The 16,007-nt window shown below is 39.3% G+C and overlaps 1 protein-coding gene across 2 annotated transcripts in view; it reads right to left on the reverse strand.

The window, feature by feature from the left end:
- Gvinp1 (GTPase, very large interferon inducible 1) overlaps positions 1–10,507 on the reverse strand; it is a 38,897-nt gene extending 28,390 nt beyond the window's left edge. Inside the window, exons 1-2 of one of the 2 annotated variants that reach the window (XM_087659136.1) lie at positions 10,341–10,507; positions 8,766–8,880 (exon numbers count right to left, since the gene is read on the reverse strand). The gene's annotated coding sequence lies outside the window, so the exon portion shown is untranslated. The remainder of the gene's footprint in view (positions 1–8,765; positions 8,881–10,340) is intronic. The other variant, XM_087659130.1, reaches the window with a different exon arrangement.
- Between the last annotated feature and the right edge of the window lie 5,500 nt (positions 10,508–16,007).

Raw genomic sequence — 16,007 nt, forward strand, 5'->3', positions numbered from 1 at the left:
GAAAACTATTCTCAACAATACAAGAACTTCTGGGGGAATCACCATCCCTTACCTCAGGCTGTATTACAGTGTAGTAGTGATAAAAACTGTATGGTATTGGTAAAGAGACAGGCAAGTAGATCAATGGAGTAGAATTGAAGACCCAGAAATGAACCCACATACCTATGGTCACCATCCAGTGGAAAAAAAAACAGCATTTTCAGCAAATGGTGCTGGTTTAACTGGAGGTCAGCATGTAGAAGAATGCAAATTGATCCATTCTTATCTCCTTGTACAAAGCTCAAGTCTAAGTGGATCAAGGACCTCCACATAAAACTGGATATACTGAAACTAACAGAAATGAAAGTGGGGAAAAGCCTTGAACATGTAGAAAATTTTCTGAACAGAACATCAATGGCTTTTGCTCCAAGATCAAGAATCAATAAATGAGACCTCATAAAATTGCAAAGCTTCTGAAAGGCAAAGGACCCAGTCAATAGGACAAACGGCAACCAACAGATTGGGAAAAGATCTTTACCAATTTTACATCCGATAGAGAGCTAATATCCAAAATATACAAAGAACTCAAGAAATTAGAATTCAGAGAACCAAATAGCCCTATTAAAATGGGGTACAGAGCTAAATAAAGAATTCTCCACTGAGGAATATCGAATGGCTGAGAAGCACCTAAAGAAATGCTCAGTATCCTTAGTCGTCAGGGAAATGCAAATCAAAACAACCCTGAGATTCCACCTCACACTAGTCAGAAAGGCTAAGATAAAAAACTCAGGTACAGCAGATGCTGGTGAGGATGTGAAGACATAGTCCATTGTTGGGATTGAAAACTGGTACAACCACTCTGGAAATCAGTCTGGAGGTTCTTTATAAACTTGGACATAGTACTACCTGAGGACCCAGCTATACCACTCCTGGGCATATACCCAAAAGATGCCCCAACATATAACAAGGACACATGCTCCACTATGTTCATAGCAGCTTTATTTATAATAGCCAGAAGCTGGAAAGAACCCAGATATCCCTCAAGAGAGGAATGAATACAGAATATGTGGTCCATTTACACAATGGAGTACTACTCAGCTATTAAAAACAATGGCTTCATGAAATTCATAGGCAAATGGATGGAATTAGAAAATATCATCCAACCCAATCACAAAAGAACACACATGGTATGCACTCATTGATAAGTGGATATTAGCCCAAAAGTTTGGAATACCCAAGATACAATTTACAGACTGCATGAGGCTCAAGAAGAACGACCAAAGTGTGAATGCTTCAGTACTTAGAATGAGGAAACAAAGTACTCACAGAAGGAAATATGGAGACAGAGTGTGGAGCAGAGACTGAAGGAATGGCCATCCTGAGACTGCCCCACATGGGGATCCATCACATGCAGTCACCAAACCCAGTCACTACTGGGGATGCCAAGAGGTGCATGCTGACAGGAGCCTAATATAGCTGTCTCCTGAAAGACTCTTCCAGAGCCTGACAAATACAGAGGCAGATGCTTGGAGCCAACCAATGAATTGAGCGGGGGTCCCCAATGGAGGAGTTAGAGAAAGGACTGAGGTAGCTGAGGGTGCTTGCAACCCCATAGGAAGAACAACATCAACCAACTAGACCTCCCAGAGCTCCCAGGGACTAAACCACCAACCAAAGAGTACACATGGAGAGACCAATGGCTCCAGCCTCATATGTAGTAGAGGATGCCTTGGGGGGCATCAATGGGAGGAGAGGCTCTTGTCCTGTGAAAGCTTGATGCCCCAGTGTAGGGGGAATACCAGGCCAGGTAGGTGTTAGTGAGTGAGTGGGTGAGTAGGGGAACACCCTCATGGAAGCAGGGGTTGTGGTATGGGGTATGGGGTTTCTGCAGGGAAAACCAGGAAGGGGAATAATATTTGAAATGTAGATAAAGAAAATACCCAATAAAAAATGAAAAAATAGAAAACAAAATTAATAACAAAAACCAAAACAAAAAGACAAAAGCTAGACATGATTTCATTTGCTGGTAATCTTAGATTGAAGAGCAGAGACAAGTAGATCCCAGGATCTAGCTGCCCACAAGGCCTTGTGAAAGCATCAAATTTTAGTTATTTGCATGTGCTGTTAGTTAGTTTACAGACTATTCCACAAGGCTCCCCCTAGAAATCTAGCAACAGCAACCTAGCAACAACTTAAATCACCACCAGCAGCCAGGTGGGACTGCTGGGCTACCCAAGCGCCTCTCTCTCTCTCTCATCTTCTTTCTCTCTCTTTTCCCAAATGTTTCTGACCAGATTCTTTCTCTCTTCTCTCTTTTTCTGTCCTCTTCTGCCCCCACCCCTTTTTATCTGTCTCTATTCCTTTCTAGGTCCTCAATCCCTCCCCTTTACCAATAGACTTTCTATATACTATACTGGCAGTGGCCAGGCTGCCAACTTGTTTCTGCTGTAGCTGCACTATACCACATTATAAAGCATAACTTTGGTGCTATGATACCATACGCACATATACTGTACATGTACACACAACAAAATGAAACAAAATTACATGTCTTCATAACCCAATACATTTGATAATCTTTATTAAAGAGAAAAAAAGAGCACTACACAGAACTGAAGCAGGGAGACAAAAACTCAATAGATCTATAATAAATAGATAGCCTGAACAATCACAAACTTCCTAATAAGCCAAATATCTTCAATGGTAAACTCCACCAATCACTTAACAAGCTAGTACCAATCTTTAGCACATTCTTACAAAAATAGAAGAGGGGGAAACATTTCTTGTTCTGTGAGGTCAGTATTACCTTAGTATCCAAGTTAGACAAGGATGTCAAGAAAACTATAGATAAATATCCTTTATGAATGTTGATGTGAAAACAGTACTAGAAACTGTAATCCAGAAATATAAAAGATTATGCATTAACCAGCTATAGTTTCTTTCAGGCATATAAACATCATTTGACTTATTGAATGTAACATAGTCATAAATAGTTTGAAGGGAAAACACTCCACTTGAATTCCAGGAAGAAGAGCACTTAACAACATCCAACCTTGTTTCATGATAAAAATAACAAACTAGGAATTGAGGCTACCTTCACAGAATAATAAAGGCATGAAACACCTGTTAGTTCTTAAGAAAATCTAGTATTGAATTTATTATACTAGGCAGGTGTTCTACTGCTAGACACATACTCTAAAGAACTGAGAATGGGTGTCCAAATATGTACTTGTACATAAATGTATGAGTCACAGTATCCAAAAAGATGGTAAGAACCCAAATGTCCATCAACTTATGGTAGATAAACAAATTGTGGACTAATCATGATAAAATAAAGTCAGAAAAAGAAATAAAATATTGTTGTGTGGTACAATATGGATGAACTTTATGAACATTATTCTATGTGAAGAAAACCGGAAATTCAAACACTTTGAAAATCTATACTGGGCAAATACTAGGGATTAAAGGCAGATCATTGCCAAGGAATTGGAGAGGTAAGAGTGGGAGCCGATTATGTCCCTGAGTGTGGGGTTTTCTTTTGTGGTAAGAAAAATATTTGAGATTTGCTAAAGATGGTTGTTACACAACTTTATGAATTTACTAAATGTCACTGAATTGCACAACTTAAAATGATTAATTTTATGTTGTATAAATTAAGTTCTATAGATGTGTGACTAAGATATATGTAAAACAAATATAATAAAACTCAAAACCCATTACTTCCCAAGGACTTATTATTAGCTATGTTCTGGAGCTCACTTTGGTTGGTTGTATATGTATAATAGATATGATGTAGAATTAGGTGCTAACGCACATTCCTTCCAACTTTCCAGTGGAGTTAGGAACTTGAAATTGGCCACAGAAGAAGGGTGACCTTTTATAATGGAAGTAGCTAAATATTACAAGCCTGGAATTTCCTCTTGTTTTCGGAAAGTTGATTGTTAAACATTTTCACCATTGACTTCAATCTTTCAAAGTATTTTTTGTCTGTTTGTTTCTCCTTAATTCTGGCTGTGATCCCCTACTCAGTAGGAAATAGCCAAATCTAGCAGAACAGACTAAACACTACTGAGAAAATAAAAATAAACTTGTAAGAAAGGAGCCACACCTTACTAGGAAATAGCCTTTCCTTGTCAGCTTTTGACTAGCAGTATCAACAAAGCTCTGCCAACCCTTCCTCCCAGTGGCCTAGGCAGCAGCGATCAACCATTATTACATGGGCTCTATGTCTTAGGGAGAGACAGTGGTGACATTTGCTTCCTCCTTTGTGCAAGCTGTGATTTTTTAACCTGAAAAATCCAGCATTTTAACATGGTCACAGGAGATCAGGTCTAAAGGTCAATTTCAATGAGAAAAATGAAGTTAGTTTCTGTCCTATATATCCTTCAAAGAATGAATCAGACAATGATTTTCTCTAAGCACAAGCATCTTTCACCTGGCAACCCAACATCTATCCACCCCTTAAGACACTTAAGAAATGAATTTCTTTGATACAAATAGTTTATCTCATTTTTCCAAGCCTAGACTTGCAAAACACCACTATGTTTTGTCTGCTGGTTGCTTCTCATAAATGCTTCAGGTAAGGTAGAGGAAGCAAGTAGTTGAACCTCTAGGGCTACTCTGTATATCTAACTGACTCTGTATTTAAATTATATAGCCAGTCTTATCTTTAAAGCTTAGAAAGGAGATGCAGTATGGTGTGCTATCTGGCTTTATCTGTAAAACTCTGTAAGGAGATAAATACAAGGAGATGCAATATGCTCAGAGATCTCCCAGATGCCCATGGAGGAAAATTTGTCACCTGAGCTACATCACACCGGAAAAATGGCAGCAAAGCACAGTAATGTTCACAGTGTCTACCACAGAAAGGGGGATTTGGATAAAGGAGCCTCCCAGAGTTTTAAAAGAGGAGACTCAGAATAATGTGTACCACAGACTTTGTCTGAACCCTTTATCTTTTAGGTATACAAGTGAGTAAAAGCACAGCACATACTAGGGGGAATCAAATATACATCTCTGAGAACTCTCCTTTTGAGTCCTTTTAATAATCTAGAATAGGAGTGATTTAAAACAGATGGTGCCAAAACTTAAAAAATGCAATTTAGTTTTGGTGGGAAGGGAAAAGAAACAAGTAAGGAAGGTTAGGGACAGGACAGGGGATGAGCAGTGATTCTTCTTGTTCTTGGTCTGAAATGGTTTTGGTTCTATGGGAGGGCTGTTCTTGTTAGAGGACAGAAATGCTAGAAATATTTTGGGGTACTACTGGCTCACACTCTTGCTTTTTGTTTGTTAGCCAGGATCATAATTTTTTGTAAAACCACTTCCATTTTGGTTGAACTGTGTTAACTCACTTAACTTGGTTTCCAGAACTAATGTAAACTAAAGTTTCTCTAGATTCTTGCCTTCCTATGGGCCCCAAATCATGGCCACCTAGGATAGATGTTTATGGAGGACCTAATATTCTTTGACTAACTGGTGACCCCTAATAGTGGCCAAATGGTATGTCAAAAAGGGAAACTTTAAAAGATCTTTCCTGCCACACTTCTGTCCTTTAACTTCCCATCTTATAAGTGGACAACAGGCTCTGATCCTTACAGCAACCTCTCTGCCTTTTTCCCTCTAAATGAAGGTTGGCATTGCGGGCAAGTCACTTGCTCTCTTCTTCGTAGTTCCCTCTCACATTTTCATTATCTTTCTTTTTCTTTTATATAGAAACATTAGTAGCATAGCAGCTGTACATAAAGGTGGGACCAAAATTTTAGACCAGGGTCACCACATGGGTGGGCTAACTGTACTGACCAACTGATCTCTGTGCTTTTACTCAGTTTCAGCCATTAAGTGGAAATTTCCTAATCTAGCAGCCCAGTGGCAGTACCAGTTTTAGACAGGAGCTCTTCTTGTTTTCTTTCTGTTCTGGGAACCTAAAAAGAGTTTAGAACTCTTCTAAAATCTTATCCTACTGTTGTCTGTGAAATTTATTCTTTAAGACTACAAATCAGATGACATAGAAGCTACTTGGTCCAGGGTGGCTTTGGTGGCCATTGATGTAGCAATACAAAAACATAACACTCAACTCAAATGGGATAAGAAATTTATTCCTTTTTTTTGTTGTTTTTTTTCTTTTTCTTTTTTTTTATTAACTTGAGTATTTCTTATATACATTTCGAGTGTTATTCCCTTTCCCGGTTTCCGGGCAAACATCCCCCTCCCCCTTCCCCTTTCTTATCGGTGTTCCCCTCCCCATCCTCCCCCCCTTGCCGGCCTCCCCCCAACAATCTAGTTCACTGGGGGTTCAGTCTTAGCAGGACCCAGGGCTTCCCCTTCCACTGGTGCTCTTACTAGGATATTCATTGCTACCTATGAGGTCAGAGTCCAGGGTCAGTCCATGTATAGTCCTTAGGTAGTGGCTTAGTCCCTGGAAGCTCTGGTTGCTTGGCATTGTTGTACATATGGGGTCTCGAGCCCCTTCAAGCTCAAGAAATTTATTCTTGAGTCAAATATTGAGACCGGGAGTGAGACTGGCTCCTTGGTAGGCAGTTACATAGGGAGAAGTGATAAAGGTGGTTTGTTTCTAAGATGGCCAGCTTCTTCCTTATCCTCCTAACTTGAGGCTAACACCTGGTAGTCCTTTTAGGCCTTTGTCTACCATCAGTCGGCCTCTGCTGGTGGACTGGCTCAACAAGTTAAAGGTCTACTCAGGACATGTCACACAACAATTCTGGGCCAATCAACTACATTAGCTTCCTTCAAACTGACCAATCCTTCCCAATTAGGGAAGGAAAACGCTTCAGAGGCTTCAAAAAATTTAGCCCTCAATAAGAGACTGATTTTTCATGTCTTTTATTTTCCTGTCTGCTGTGTGCAACTTTTCCCCAACAACTTTCTCCAAGTGCTGACTGTTGTTGTATGAAGTATTTAGGATTTCTCTTCTACTTGTTGTGCTCAAGAATTTTCCTACATTTTCATTCTTTAACTAGCAGATAATTGCACCTGATCAAGGTCCCTCAGCATTCCTCCCCCATTAATATCTTCGATTATGACCTGGGAACATAGGTTCAGGTTACCCAAATTCATGAAGTTTTTATAATAACAGAATGAAGAAAGCCATAAATAGAGGTGTTCTTGAAATGCATTGGTGGAAACATTAAATAGGTAGTTAAAACAGAATGGTGAGATCTCAGGTATAGGTCTCAGATGCTACCTGGTAACTAAGTTTTGATCTATAGAAACTAGGTTTATGTTAACATAGTCCAATAAGTTTTTATCTGTTAGTCACAGGATGTTAGGTCTGATACAGAAGTGGGAAAGGCCAGTTAGGGGGTTAAAGATAGCCCAAGGTAAATTGAAATTAGGCTGTGAACCTGAAACATTGTAAACTCTCCACAATCAGTGGAATACTAATCAGTTAATCAGCCTTCCAGGTTTTATTCTGAGGTTATAGCTTCTTTCTAGGAAATTTTGATCACAATTATAAGGGACTATTCCGCAGAACTGTTACTCATTTGAAGTAATCTGTTGTTCTCAAGAAACCACTTTCTCCTGTATTGGTTTGGCTATAGTATATGGTAAAACATCCTAAGTTTTACAATCAGAATGCCCTGAACGTCTGAGGATAGTTTAAAGAAATGCTTCCTTGCTCCAGCTGTTTGGATTGTTGAAGCAGAGCACTCCAAGTGGTTGGAATTATATTCCCAGACCACTTTGCCCAGGAGACTAGAGCCTAAACAACTATGGATCAATGATGAGCAAGGCACACCTTGACCAAAATAGCTAAAGATGGAGGATAATGAGTTTGCAGCCTGGGTTTCATATTGAGAATTTATCTCAAAGCTAACAACACAAGTTAAGTAACTTGTGTCAACTCTTCCAAAAGTATCTAAAGGCAAGTGATTATAGAAAATGATTCTGTGACAGGGCCAAACAGTGTGAAGGGTCCTCCATCTTGTATTCTTGACAAGGCTATTTTACGTTTAACTAGAATTTGATCTCTTTGATGGAGAAACCTATGGAAAATTTCCCAATTCTATTCTAGGATCTGAGGCCAGGATACCCCAGATAATTTATCTTAGCTTCTGTTAAACTTCTGCTTGTGTAATGCCCACCTCCCAGCTGGCTGGAATACAGATTTTCAGTGGCTATAAATTGTATATAAAAGTTGTTATATACGGTTACTTAACAATGATTGCCTTTGCTTGTATTGTTTTTGATATTTACTTCAGGCACAAATGTATTTTAGGAATTTTGATTCCAGCAAGAAAAGTCCATAGATGTATGTGCTACACATGCACCACTCCAAGGGGCAATAGAGATGCTCTTATCCCCAAAGCGAAAACAAATTTATCTCACAGTCCAAGAGGAATGGGCCTCTCAGTGAGGTAAAGATGGCTGTTGAATTTAAGGGAAACATAAGAGTCTGTTGTCCCAAACAAAACAATAAAATAATTGTTAAAGGATATCATAGCTTAATTAGTCTAAAAAAGGACCTACTGACATAACTATGCCTTTAGAAAAGAAGGACATCCAAGTAATTTCTTTCATATTCCTATAAAATGAAGATTTTCAGATCTCTAAGTGCAAGCTCTCGCATATCTTCCTTAGACCAGGCATACAAATTTATTGCTCCCTTATAGGCAGGAACATCCAGCCTGAATAAGCTTTAGAAAGTGGATCTTTTACCATCACCAATTCCTAAGATTAAAGGACCAAAGTCTCAGAAGGAGAAATCAAGGCTGGATAAAAAGACAAAGAAAACTAATGGTCTATGAGAAAAGAAAAAAGTCTCTTACCTTGGGATCTAGGTTGAGTTTCCTGATGACTGAGAATCAAGAAACTTCAATACAGCTGAGAAAGCCAAAATCAACTGTACAGATTATCTTTTTTCCTGAAGACATCTCAAGCAGGCTAAAAACATTAACAAATGAACTATGTTTACTTAGGGAAAGAACATTTGTAATTTTGAGTTTTGTCAAATTATTACTTCTCCAAATCTGAATGGTGTACCTCGTAAGAACACAGTTTCATTCACAAAACTGAAAGAAAATTCTTTAAGATAAAATTAAGTAAACAAGCTTATATATGTTTAATTTTAAGCTTTTTAAAAAAGGTAACCTTAGCTTCATCTTAAACCTTGATATAAATCATAGCTTTTGAAGAATGTAACTTAGCCACATAATGGTATATATGGCCATTGTAAAGACACCCAAGAATTGCTCTTGGGAAATTGGAATCTTAGTCTTGGGGTGGGGGTGTACTGTCCTTTTTTATGTATCTACGTCTAAATACTTAACCAGCTTATCAATTTGTTTTACTTGGCTCATACCGAAGTATTTTGTACAGTGAAGTTAAGGATTATTTCACCTGAGTAGAAAGTCCCTAAGGGTGAGGGGAACTGGTCAGGATGCCCTCTTCACATGCTGTCATGTGCCATTACACTTAATATCGCCAGTTTTTGCTAAAATTGTAAATGAATCATTTAAACTTCTACATATATTATTTCATTTCCCCTTATTGCAGGTAAACGTTTATATGCAGACCCAGACCTTAGGTTAGGGGCTACAATAATACATCCTTTTCTTAAGGGCCCATCCTTTGCATCTTCCTTCCTTTTTATGATTGCTGACCTTGCACATTATTGCCTGGTCACTTTCATGCTTCTCTGCTTAGGGCTTTATATTCCTATCTCAGTGATATCTTTGTGGTATCTTTTATAGACCATACTAGTCAAATGATCGGCTCTCTTCTGTGCTAGCAACAATAGTCCCTGCCACTCACCTGATTTGTAATAACAATGCTATAACCAATTTGAACCTTTTGTTCTTGGAAAAATTTTTAACTATAGTTAAAAAATCCATTCATCCTTTGTTTTGATAAAGTGCCTACTTCAGAGTTTCAGAAGCCTTAGATATGATTCATGCCTCCCTTTATAGCTAGTGACAGGCCAATCACAGGATCTTCCAGTTCCTGTTCTTTGCAGCATAGTTTAGCTGAATTATTTATCCTTCAAGATTATTTAAAAAAGTTTCTTACACTGGGTAAGACCAAACACTGGGTAAGATTCTTCCGCTAGGACCCTGAAGTGAGACTGGGTCTCATTACGTAGACAAGGCTGGGCTCAAACTCACAGAAATCCACCTGCCTATGTTTCCAGAGTGCTGGGATTAAAGGTGTGTGCCACCACACCCAGGTTTTGCTTTTGTTTTAAACATTAATGATTATGTCAAGTCCATCTTTATGTTTTTTAGCATATTTTAATCTCTTTGCATCTCTATTTTCTCTGATCATTTAATTAATTGCTCTTTTATTTTAGTCTCTAGGTCTGTTGTATCTCTGTCTACCCCTTTTCCCATATTCTTTTCACCTACTTGTCTTCTTGAGGCCAAATTCCTGTAGCATGTTGCTCCCAAGAGACCTGATGGAGAGCAGGCACTTTCTGCTTACTCACAGCTTCAGCCCAGGGTTTGGCTCTCTGTGTAAGAGGGGACTGAATTTATCCTCAAAGCGGGAAAAAAAACTGGTTTAATTTTTTATGAAAGATTTTATTGTGATGTGCTTATGTTTTATTGTGATTCTTATGCTTAAAAATTATCAAGAGGTTCAAGCACACACCTTCCCAACTGCCCCATAAACCTAACTGATATAATTCAAACAGCTCAAAGTTTAGGTAATAAAGATATCATAACAGAATTTGAGCCCATCTGGGGCCATAACAGCAATTCAGAACAACAGCTCCAAATAAAATGACCTGATATAAACACACATTTACAGTTTTTTCTAGTTAGCTTGGCAGTACAAGTCAGAATAACCCAACCCGGAGAGCCACTAAACACTTGGAACAGGTTGGAGAGCTAAGTCTACTATCCACTGGCCATTCCTGAAACCAGACTGTTCTCTGATCCTGTAAATGCACTGGGTGTGTTCCTTCCCCATAAAATTTTTCCTTAGTGTGTTGGTTGCAATGGGTGGAGAAATACCACCATCAGCCACCTTTTAAGTTAACTGTTCTGTTAGTAGCAAAACATCAGAAGAGAGACAAGTACAAGATTAATTTTGCTCAACACCATGCACATGCTCCCCTGCATGAAAAAAAAAGATGTTTCACTGAATGTTTTTGTTAAACAAATGTTTTAATATTCCTTTCAGAGGTAGCTTCTACCTGTGAACTCCTAGGAGGTCTGATTGGCTATGCTATAAAAACTTTCCCAGATTATAGTTTAACTTAAATTCCTACACTATTGCCCTCTACTTCTGGCAAAAGTGAACACTCAGTCATTCTTTCTTAGTGGAGGCACTCACATTTTCATGTGTTTTGAGGTTGGAATTAATTTCAGTTGTTAAACAAGATTATGGAAGTTTCAGGGACTGTTTAGAACTCTGAGAAGGTTGTAATGAACCAGTCTAAATGTCAAGCTTCTAACCAGCAAGGGGGCAGAACACAGCAAACAAATTATCCCAGACCCTATGTAGATCCCACAGGGATGTAAAAGAGGGTCTTCTAGTGATGTTCAGAGGTCAGTTAAATTCTCCCATGTTTGTGTAGATTCCAAACAAGATTCAGGACAAAACAGAAAAAAAAACCAAAAGATTTGTTTGTTTTTATTTTATATGTATATTTAAGGATCTGCATGTATATATATGTACCATGTGCATGCCTGGTGTTCGTGGAGTTTAGAAGAGGGAACTGGATCCTCTGAAACTAGGGTTAGGGATAGATGTGAACATCTGATGTGTGCTGAGAACCAAACCTTACTCTTGTGAACAGTAGCTAGTATTTTTTTTAAATTTATTTAATACTTAATAATAATTCTTTGGTTTCCGGGCAAACATCCCCCTCTCCCCTCCCCTTCCTTATGGGTGTTCCCCTCCCAACCCTCCCCCCATTGCCAGCCTCCCCCCAACAGTCTAGTTCACTGGGGGTTCAGTCTTAGCAGGACCCAGGGCTTCCCCTTCCACTGGTGCTCTTACTAGGATATTCATTGCTACCTATGAGGTCAGAGTCCAGGGTCAGTCCATGTATAGTCTGTAGGTAGTGGCTTAGTCCCTGGAAGCTCTGGTTGCTTGGCATTGTTGTACATATGGGGTCTCGAGCCCCTTCAAGTTCTTCCAGTTCTTTCTCTGATTCCTTCAACGGGGGACCTATTCTCAGTTCAGTGGTTTGCTGCTGGCATTCGCCTCTGTATTTGCTGTATTCTGGCTGTGTCTCTCAGGAGCGATCTACATCCGGCTCCTGTCGGTCTGCACTTTTTTGCTTCATCCATCTTGTCTAATTGGGTGGCTGTATATGTATGGGCCACATGTGGGGCAGGCTCTGAATGGGTGTTTCTTCAGTCTCTGTTTTAATCTTTGCCTCTCTCTTCCCTGCCAAGGGTATTCTTGTTCCCCTTTTAGAGAAGGAGTGAAGCATTCACATTTTGATCATCCGTCTTGAGTTTCGTTTGTTCTAGGGATCTAGGGTAATTCAAGCATTTGGGCTAATAGCCACTTATCAATGAGTGCATACCATGTATGTCTTTCTGTGATTGGGTTAGCTCACTCAGGATGATATTTTCCAGTTCCAACCATTTGCCTACGAATTTCATAAAGACGTTGTTTTTGATAGCTGAGTAATATTCCATTGTGTAGATGTACCACATTTTCTGTATCCATTCCTCTGTTGAAGGGCATCTGGGTTCTTTCCAGCTTCTGGCTATTATAAATAAGGCTGCGATGAACATAGTGGAGCACGTGTCTTTTTTATATGTTGGGGCATCTTTTGGGTATATGCCCAAGAGAGGTATAGCTGGATCCTCAGGCAGTTCAATGTCCAATTTTCTGAGGAACCTCCAGACTGATTTCCAGAATGGTTGTACTAGTTTGCAATCCCACCAACAATGGAGGAGTGTTCCTCTTCCTCCGCATCCTCGCCAGCATCTGCTGTCACCTGAGTTTTTGATCTTAGCCATTCTCACTGGTGTGAGGTGAAATCTCAGGGTTGTTTTGATTTGCATTTCCCTTATGACTAAAGATGTTGAACATTTCTTTAGGTGTTTCTCAGCCATTCGGCATTCCTCAGCTGTGAATTCTTTGTTTAGCTCTGAACCCCATTTTTTAATAGGGTTATTTGTCTCCCTGCGGTCTAACTTCTTGAGTTCTTTGTATATTTTGGATATAAGGCCTCTATCTGTTGTAGGATTGGTAAAGATCTTTTCCCAATCTGTTGGTTGCCGATTTGTCCTAACCACAGTGTCCTTTGCCTTACAGAAGTAGCTAGTATTTTTAATCACTGCTCCACATCTCTAGTCCCAAGATGTTTGTGTTTTCTTTGTAGTATGGTATAAGGAAACACAATCACATTTAAGGGAAAGAAATATTTCTGGATTTAATTTAAGCACATCACACAAACAATCATACCTATATAGGTAGCCCCGGAATACAGAACGTTTTTAAACACAATATAGATTTTCCAGGAGTGACTATGCTAGGTAGTGGTCTTTAGATTAACACCTTTCAAAACTGAATCAAGATAAGCTAGAGACCTGTGTCAGGGAGGCTTCCTGGAGTCTATGGAGGTGACCTTAGCTGAGATTCTTAGCAGTGGGGGATTTAGAGGTTGATGTGGCTACCTCCAGTAGCCAGGTAGGACTCCCAGTAGAGGGAACCCTAAAAACTTTCAACCCCAAATTTGTCCCACCTACAAGATGTGCAGGGATAAAAATGGAGCAGAGATTGAGGGGATGACCAACCAATGACTGTCCAACTTGAGACCCAGACCACGGGAGAGAGCCAACCCCTGACTATATTGATGATATTCTGCTCTGATTGCAGCCAAGTATAACTGTCCTCTGATAGGCTTCGTCCAGCAATTGATAGAAAGAGATGCAGAGACCAATAGCCAAACATCAATCAGAGCTCAAGGAGTCTTGTGGAAGGGTGGGAGAAAGGATTGAGGGAGCCAGAGGGATCAAGGACACCACCGAAAGACCTAGAGTCAACTAACCTGGGCCCATGGGAACTCACAGAAACTAAACCACAAACCAAAGAGCAAGTATGGGGTGCACTTAAGCTCCCTAGGCATATATAGCAGATGTGCAGCATAGTCTCCAAGTGGGTTCCCTAATAGTTTGAGGCAGGGGAGCTGCCAGCTCTGACTCTGTTGCCTCCCCTTTTCCTATCTGAGCTGCCTTGTATAACATCAGTGGGAGTTGATGTGCCTAGTCCTGATGCTACTTCATGTCCAAGGGTGGATTGATACCCATGAAGGGGAAGGGGAAGCTCCCTTCTCAAAAGAGCAAAAGAGGGGAGAAGGGGAAGGTGTGTGTGTGTGTGTGTGTGTGTGTGTGTGTGTGTGTGTGTTTGGTGTGTGTGACTGGAAGGCAAGGAGGGAGGGTAGCTGAGATCAGGATGTAAATTGAATAAATAAAGAAAAAATAAAACCAAAACAAAATCAACCAAATGAAACCCAGAAGCACATTTTCCCCCAAAACAAAACACCTCTAATTAAGGATTTCATTCCCTCTCAGAGGAGTGATTCTGAGCATGCAACTGGTATGTTTCTGTCAACAGAGTATATACTTTATTAAAAGTTTTTTTCAGTACATATTTATTGGATATTTTATGTATTTATATTTCAAATATTATCCATTTTCCTGGTTCCCCCTCTCCCATTCCCCTTCCCCCTGTTTTTATTTTTTATTTTTTAAAATTTTAATTAAAAAAAAAAATACTGGGTCCTCTTTACATATCCAGTCTGTTAGTCTATGTCTTTTTATTAGGGAATTGAGTCCATTGATGTTAAGAGATATTAAAGAATAGTGATTATAGCTTCCTGTCTTTTTGTTGTTAGAGGTGGAATTATGCTTGTGTATCTCTCTTCTTTGGTTTCGTTGCAAGGAGATTACTTTCTTGCTTTTTCTAGGGTGTAGTTTTCTTCCCTCTGTTGGAGTTTTCCATATATTATCCTTTGTAGGGATGAATTTGTTGAAAGATATTGTGTAAATTTGGTTTTGTCTTGGACTATCTTAGTTTTTCCATTATGTTAATTGGGAGTTTTGCTAAATAACATAGCCTGGGCTGGCATTTGTGTTCTCTTAGGATCTGTATGACATCTACCCAGGATCTTCTGGATTTCACAGTCTCTGGTGAGAAGTCTGGTGTAGTTCTGATAGGTCTGCCTTTTTATGTTACTTAACCCTTTTCCCTTACTGCTTTTGCTGAATGTGCTGATGATGCGAGGTTCAGCATTCTTTTTTTTTTCTTTTTCTTTTGGAGCTGGGGACCGAACCCAGGGCCTTGAGCTTCCTAGGCAAGGGCTCTACCACTGAGCTAAATCCCCAACCCCTCCCTTACTGCTTTTAATATTCTTTCTTTGTTTTGTGCGTTTGTTATTTTGACTATTATGTGACAGGGGAATTTCTTTTCTTGTCCAATCTATTTGGAGTTCTGTATGTTCTGCTTCTTGTATGTTTATGGGCATCTCTTTCTTTAGGTTATGGAAGTTTTCTTCTATAATTTTGTTGAAGATATTTACTGGCCCTTTAAATTGGTAATCTTCACTCTCTTCTCTACCTATTATCCTTAGGTTTGATCTTCTCATTGTGTCCTGGATTTCCTGGATGTTTTGGGCTAGGAGCTTTTTGCGTTTTACATTTTCTTTGACTGTTGTGTCAATGTTTTCTATGGTATCTTCTGCCCCTGAGATTCTCTCTTCTGTCTCTTGTATTCTGTTGGTGATGCTTGCATCTCTGACTCCTGCCTGATCTCTTCCCTAGGTTTTTTTTTATCTCCAGGGTTGTCTTCCTTTGTGCTTTATTTATCGTTTCTATTTCCATTTTTAATTCCTGGACTGTTTTGTTCTATTTCTTTACATGTTTGGTTGTATTTTTCTATAATTCATTAAGGGATTTTTGTGTTTCTTCTTTAAGGGTTTCTACTTTTTTTACTTGTGTTATCCTGTATTTCTTTAAGGGACTTTATGTCCTTCTTAAAGTCCTTTATCATCATCATAAAATGTGATTTTAAATCTAAATCTTGCTTTTCCAGTGTGTTTGAATATC

Source organism: Rattus norvegicus, chromosome 1, assembly GCF_021556685.1.
Source record: "Rattus norvegicus strain SHRSP/BbbUtx chromosome 1, alternate assembly SHRSP_T2T, whole genome shotgun sequence".
Taxonomy (NCBI): Eukaryota; Metazoa; Chordata; class Mammalia; order Rodentia; family Muridae; genus Rattus; species Rattus norvegicus.